Here is a 7,897-nt window from a genome sequence, read left to right as displayed (position 1 = left end):
GCAGTAGCCGCGTCCGCGCTCAAGCTCGGTGTGGGGCTGTGAGCCCAGCGCTGAGAAAAGGGAGCCTGGAGGACCAGTGTGTGGCCAGAGCCAGCTGGAGAGGGGCCCGGTAGGACGTACGGGTGATTAAGCTGTCTGGCAGCCCGGGCTTTCTCTTTCCTTTCCCTTTCTGTTTCTTCTCTCTCCGCCTTACCCTGTTTTTCATTCACCATTTATTGAGCGCCTACTGTGTCGGGCACTGTCGTAGGCCCTGGGCACACGGCAGTGAACAATCAGACAAAATCCCCACTTCATGAAACAGCGTTCTAATGCGGGAAGAATTCAATAGGAAAAAATTAATAATAAAGGACACTGATGCATACTGGGAAGTAATGCGTGTTATGAAGAAAAGCGAAGCAGAGTGTTAAGACCATTCTTTCAGTTCTTCCTTCCTTCAGTTATGCCCTCTGAATCAGTGGAAAAAACAAAAGGTGCATTTTTTTTTTCCTATTATCTCGAGAACTAATCATAACAAGACTTCTCTGACCAAATATGGGGGAGTTTCCCACACATACCAAGCACCCGCATACCAAGCAAGCAGTGAGTTCAATGAGTTCTGCAGTGAACACCAGCTGGGTGTCCTCCAGTTCAATTCCGACGCTGTCTACTTGGAGATAGGTCAGACACCATTCGCTGAGGGCTCAGTTCCCAAGCCTGCCTCCCCCTTCCCACTAGTCACAAGTCCAGTCTCTGGAACATCTGACCCCACCAACTTCAAATTGGGATTTTCACCACCCCCTCTTTGCAATTCAGTATTTTGCTAGAGTGGCTCACAGAACTCAGGAAACACTTATGTTTACTGGTTTATTATAAAGGATATTACAAAGGATATAGATGAAGAGATGCACAGGGCGAGGTACAGAAGAAAGGGTGTTGCACCCAGGAACCTCCACATGTTCAGCTATGTGGAAGCTCTCCGAACCCTGTCTTTTGGGAGTTTTGCGGCTTCATTACATAGACATGGCTGATTAAAATCCCCTCCCCTCCTTGGGGTTGTGGGTGGGGTTGAATGTCCCAACCTTCTAGTCATGCCCTGGTCTTTCCATAACCAGTCCCCATCCTGAAACTATGTAGGGGATGCCAGCTATCAGTCAACTTATTAGCATACAAAGAGTTTTTACTCTTACTTTGTAGTTTCTAAGGATTTTAGGAGTTCTATGCTAGGAAGATCAAATATATATTTCACAATATCATACTCTCTTATTCCTATTCTTCAATGTTTTTCAAAATATTTTATAAACTCCTATCTCTAGTTCTATCTCCCAATCCTGTACCATCCCTTCCAAAATCCTGTTATGCCCTTCAATTGTTTCATTTAATTGTCTGACCAAAGTTGCCAGTGACAAAGAGCATCATAGAAGCTGGGAATTTTATTTGAGAAAATTAAAAAAATGCAACTATGATAGCAGCAAATACTAACTGAAACTTCTTTTTTTTTTTGAGAGGGAGTCTTGCTCTGTTGCCAGGCTGGAGTGCAGTGTTGCTATCTCAGCTCAATGCAACCTCCGCCTCCCGGGTTCAAGCGATTCCCGTCTCAGTCTCCCAAGTAGCTGGGATTACAGGCACACGCTAACATGCCTGGCTAATTTTTTTTTTTTTTAATCTTTAGTAGAGACAGGGTTTTACGATGTTGGCCAGGCTGGTCTCGATCTCCTGACCTTGTGATCCCCCACCTTGGCCTCCCAAAGTGCTGGGATTACAGGCATAAGCCACCATGTCCAGCCAGGGTCCTGAGATTTATTTTCCTTTTACATCTATCCGATTGAAAACTATACAACTTTTTAAAAGAATAATCACATGGCAATGAAGCAACATGTAAAAATACTTCTTGTGTTAAGGTTTCTTAAAGGAGGAACAAAACTGATGAAATTGCATTATGACTGCAACATTGGAAAACTATTCCTATGAATAAAAAGTAAAAGGAACACAATCCACAAAAATTGTAGTTGGGTTGTGTTTGAGTGTTGAAATTGTTAGAAATAAATTTTCGGGCTGAGTGCGGTGGCTCATGCCTGTAATCCCAGCACTTCGGGAGGCCGAGGCAGGCAGATCATGAGGTCAGGAGATTGAGACCATCCTGGCTAACACAGTGAAACCCCGTCTCTACTAAAAATACAAAAAATTAGCCAGGTGTGGTGGCAGGTGCCTGTAGTCCCAGCTATTAGGGAGGCTGAGGCAGGAGAATGGCATGAACCCAGGAGGCAGAGCTTGCAGTGAGCTGAGATTGCGCCACTACACTCCAGCCTGGGCGACAGAGCAAGACTCCATCTCAAAAAAAAAAAAAATTTGCTGCCGCAAAAGAAGTAGCACTCTAACATAAATTTTCTCAGCAAGGCAATTTTACTTCTATAGAAGGGTACATCTTGCAGATGGAGCAATGGTGAGAGCACACCTGAACAATGGAGGGGAAGGGGTTCTTATCCCTGATGTAGGTAGCCCCTACTGCTGTGTCATTCCCCTATTGGCTAGCGTTGGACCACACAGTCTAAGCTAATTCTGATGGGCTATATTAAAGATAGCAGCGGTAAAAGCCAGAGTGGTGGGGTGAGCAGTTTTGGCAGGAAAGACTGTTATGGAACAGGTGACTAAAGGTGACTTAGGTTAGAGCGGGTGACCAGGGGTGACTCACGATGGAGCAGGTGACCAGAGGAGCAGATGTGAACTACTGATCAGAACTGGCAGGGAAGTTGTTTACTGAAACTAGGGGCAAGGAGATGAAGAGAATGAGGAAGTTAAACTTTAAAATGGAGAACAAAGAACTGAACATACTGACATACTGATTCTTTGAAGAGAAACTTAGAACTCACTGTCTTGAACAAAATTATGATTGATATCTTCCCCTCGCTTTTTCAAACCAGACAGACAAGACTTGTTTAAAATAAGGCATCAGTAAACTTCCAGGTTTTGGCAGTCTTTTCGACATTTCACAGATGCGTGAAGAGAGTAGGCATCTTTACAAAACCACCTTTGCAAAGACTGTATCAGTGAGAAAAATTATTACAGTAAACTGAGCTAACCCCTTTCCCTTAATTATTCCTGGGCTATAGGGCTGAGCTAACTTTGGAACACACTTACACTATAGTCTAAATAATGGGCGAATGGGAGCCATTCGTCTGAGAGGAGAAGAGGATGGGTCCTGCTAAAGTGGTGCCATTATTCAACTGTCAGCCATTACTCCAAAAGTTTTAAGATATGCAACTTCCCCAATTACTACTGCAAATAACATCACCACTGTAGAACCTCAGATTGGCCTTTTGAGATATCTTTTCGGGTTTTTTCATGTCTGACACCCATGGCTCCACCTGGACCTGATGGTTCCACTTGGACTAACCAACCCAGCTCCCGTGGCACCACCCAGCAGCAATTCAGCCCACACAAGGAGAGCTCTGATCCCCTATGATTTCATCTCCAGCCCAACGAATCAGCAGCAAGAACCTGTTACCTGGCCACTCTCACCCCTTCCCCCAAACTGACTTTGAAAAACCTCTAATATAAGAGCTTTGGATGAGATGATTTGAGTACGAACTCCATTTCCCATGTGGCGTGGCCAGCCTCATGTCTATTAACCTCTTTCTCCACTACAATGCCATGGTCTTTCTTTATGCAGTCCGCAGGAAGAACCCCTTGGGCAGTGGTTACATTTAGCCGAGGAGGCTAGATGGTAACATTTTTTATTTTTAGCCATTATCTCTTAAGCTTCTCCTTTTGGCAGAACCTTCTACAAAGCTTGGTAAGAGTCACTAAGTAAACTTTGATTTGCTTAAAAACCACATATATTCTTTGTCTCAGGTGAGCAGCAACTATTTGGGCTGGTGGTGCAGAGGTAAAAGAACTTACCAAGATAGTTGTGGGTAAAGAAAGGCAGATTTATTTATTTATTTATTTTTTATTTATTTATTTTTTTTGAGACGGAGTCTCGCTCTGTCGCCCAGGCTGGAGTGCAGTGGCCGGATCTCAGCTCACTGCAAGCTCCACCTCCCGGGTTCACGCCATTCTCCTGCCTCAGGCTCCCGAATAGCTGGGACTACAGGCACCTGCCACCTCGCCTGGCTAATTTTTTGTATTTTTTAGTAGAGACGGGGTTTCACCGTGTTAGCCAGGATGGTCTCGATCTCCTGACCTCGTGATCCGCCCATCTCAGCCTCCCAAAGTGCTGGGATTACAGGCTTGAGCCACCGCGCCCGGCGAAAGGCAGATTTATTAAAGACAGTATGAAAGTGTGTTATCAGGGAGCGACAGGCAGAATCAGCAGAAGAGGAGCTGACTGCAAGGAAACAAAGGCTTGCTGGAGATTTTATAGGATGGTTCCTGGGCTGATGGATAATGCCAAGGCAGCAGGGAGCTAACCTGCATTCTTCTGTCACTCAAGGTGTTTGATGATAAATGTTTGCGTGCGTTTGATGATAAGCAGGGAGTTTGTGAGTTATGTTCATGATTTGCTCAGGAGAGCTATATGTCCTGGGCCATAAAGAAAAGCAAGCCTATAGTTTATCTGCTTCCTTTTTCTGTTTATATATCCTGGACCATGAAGAAAATGCAGATCTATAGCTTATTTGCTTTATCTCTTTGCTTTCCGCTGGTCCCACCAGCTTGACTCCTTTTCCCTAAGTAGGAATCCACATTCTTCCTAATGGGTAATCAGCAGACATATGTCTACCTAGCACACCTAAGTTTAACATAATTATCTAAATGCAAAATCTTGAGGAATAAAGACAAAAAAACCCTCTACCAGGCACAGTGGCTCATGCCTGTAATCCCAAGTAACATAGGAGTTAAAAAGAAATTATTTAGGCAGATAGTGAGGGTAAGGAAATCCTCGGTACGGTTTTCCTTTTAATGAAAAGCAGCCCCTGAGTCATTTCTAACAAAGAGCAGCCTGAAAAATCAAGCCGCAGACATAGATAAGCAAGCTGGAAGCTTGCACGGGTGAATGCCGGCAGCTGTGCCAATAGGAAAAAGGTACCTGGGGGCCAGGCATGTCCAACATGGCAGCTCCATCTTCCCTTTTGTCAACCAAAAGGGAAGTGTACAGTAAGGAACAGACAGCATGGCCCTGGCCAGGTAGGGACTCCATTTGCATAATAAAAGATTAGGGTGGGACAGCCAGCTTCTGATTGGCACACCTGGTCCAACCAATCTTTGGGGCCTATGTAAATCAGACACCACCTCCTGAAGCCAGTCTACAAAACCCCGTGCCCCGTGGAAGTCCTACCTGGGAGCCCTTCTCTCTCTGCAGGAGCTAGAGCTGTTCTCTTTTCTCTTTCGCCTATTAAACCTCTGCTCTTAAACTCACTTCTTGTGTGTCCGCGTCCTCGATTCCCTTGGCGTGAGACAACGAACCTCAGGTATTTACCCTAGACAACGACGCAGCATCATCAGCATTTTGGGAGGCTGAGGCAAGATGATCACTTGAGCTCAGGAATTCAAGACCAGCCTGGGCAATACAGTGAGACCCCCATCTCTTAAAAAAAAAAAAGAAAATAAAAATTTAGCTGGTGTAGTGGCACGCACCTGTGTTCTCAGCTACTTGGGAGGCTGAGGTAGGAGGATTGCTTAAGCCCAGGAGGTTGAGGCTGCAGTAAGCCGTATTTGTGCCACTGTGGCAAGCCAGATCTCACAAAAGCTGAACAGGCAGGCCTCCATAACAACTGTTCCAGCATTGACTAAATGGTTAGGTTAAATATTAAAGGCTGAGAGAGCCAGTGCCCTAACACAAAGGTTGCTGATTTGAAGCATGACAAGATAATGAAAGAATGGTCACACTCCTCATCCCAGGATCCATTTAGGATTAAACAAGTTTTAGTAAGGGTCCCCAGAACTCCATAACTTAGTAGGAGACAAGGTAAGGGTAATCACCTTTGGCACTTGGACCCAACTAGAGTAAGTAAAATTACTGAGGCTCTGGAGGAAGGTTCCCAAGACTCAGATCTTAGTTATAGATGAGAAGAAATTAATCACTTATATCTTTAGATGAATGCACACTTACATGTAGACATATAGCTTAGAAGGTGGATAAGCACTGGAAAACTGTGTAATTTTGAGTTGTCTGGCAATATTTTTCTGGCCCTCTCCCTGTACCCGGTTACAGAAATAAAACTCTCTTCTTTTACATCAAGAAGTTATTGGGCTGCGAGAAAAAGCAGCCTGGCCCTCGGTTCAGTCCAGGAACACCACTGCATACCAGCTTGGGTGACAGAGTGAGACCTTGTCTCTTAAAAAAAGTCCTCAGAGGCCAGGCGCGGTGGCTCACGCCTATAATCCCAGCACTTTGGGAGGCCGAGGCGGGCGGATCACGAGGTCAGGAGATCGAGACCATCCTGGCCAAGATGGTGAAACCCCGTCTCTACTAAAAATACAAAAAATTAGCCAGACGTGGTGGCGAACACCTGTAGTCCCAGCTACTTGGGAGGCTGAGGCAGGAGAATGGCGTGAACCCAGGAGGCAGAGCTTGCAGTGAGCCGAGATCGCGCCACTGCACTCTGGCCTGGGTGACAAAGCGAGACTCCGTCCCAAAAAAAAAAAAAAAAAAAAGTCCTCAGAGAGAGAAGACCACACGTATTCTATCCTCAATTGTCACAAGGAAGATGCAATACATGTATTTTTCTCCTGGATTAGTCCTGGAGAAAAGCCTTTTATCCTTTTTCTTTCTTGGCTATGGATGTCCAGTTGCTGCAGCACTGTTTGTTGAAAAGGTTATTCTTCCTCCATGGAAATTTATTATTATTATAGTGCACAGATTTTAGGTCAGAAAAATTGGGGGAGGTGCCCAGGGTCATTCAGAGAGTGAGTAGCTAAGATTGGGTTAGAGCCCACTCTGTTGTGTGATTCCTTGCTTGGATTACTATGCACAACAGAATATGGCCCACTTCCCCACAGTTGATCACATTTGAGTGATAATGGGTGATCCTGAAATAGAAGGAATCTGGCAGAAGGATGGATATGGCTCGGTGGGGCAGGGTGATGGTTAACAGGAGAGGGAGCTGCTGGAACTCTGCATGTGCTTTGGCACAGGAATGTGTACTGGGAAGTGGCTGACTAAAGACCTATGGATTTCATGGAATGGAGAGGCCAGCTCAGAGCATTCTCATACTCTTAAAAGGAAGAAACTGGAAGCCACCTTCTAAGTGGACCCTGAATGATCCCTGCCTCCTGGTATGTATACTCTTGTGTAGCCTCCACCTACTTAGACTCACAGCTGATTTTGTGACCAAGAGTATAATGGTGTATGACTTCAGAGGCTTGGTTCAGAGTCAGAACTGGCCATTTCATCATCTTCTAAATTTCTCTCTGGCAGATTAATAAATGTGAGAAAGTAAAAATGGTATAGAAGAAAGCCTGAGAGATGGCTGGCTTTGTACCTGTTTGGTCCTTTTCCTTCCTTTCCTCCATAAGCAAATACTGATGCATGTACATATAGACACACTCACACAGTGGGATGTTAAAGGGAAACTAGAGCCACTCGCCCCTTCCCAAGATCAGAGAACCTAGGAAAGATTATGACTTTTTGCATCTACCCTCTGCTCTTGAACTCACAACACTGTCCTGAACCACAAATAAGGTCGAGTAGGATAAATCTACAACGGTCTCCTCGATTCTCTGCTCACAAGCATGAAATTCAACCATCTTTGCGGAAGTTGTCTCTTAACCAACCTCTGAGCTTTGCTTCTATTATTACATCATTTTATTTGACCCGCAGGACAAAACTGCAAGCCCAGCATTACATTCTTCCTTTTATGGACAAAATGAAGAAACTAATAAATGGCTGAAATGGCATTTGAATCCACACCCGTCGAACTCTAAAAGTGTGCTTTCTACCACAACACTGTGCCTGCAAGGAAAATACAGCCTCTACCCTCTC

The sequence above is a fragment of the Papio anubis genome, chromosome 20 (genome assembly GCF_008728515.1).
Source record: "Papio anubis isolate 15944 chromosome 20, Panubis1.0, whole genome shotgun sequence".
Lineage (NCBI taxonomy): Eukaryota > Metazoa > Chordata > Mammalia > Primates > Cercopithecidae > Papio > Papio anubis.
The sequence above is the reverse complement of the archived record's forward strand: the minus strand, read 5'-3'. Positions refer to the sequence as shown.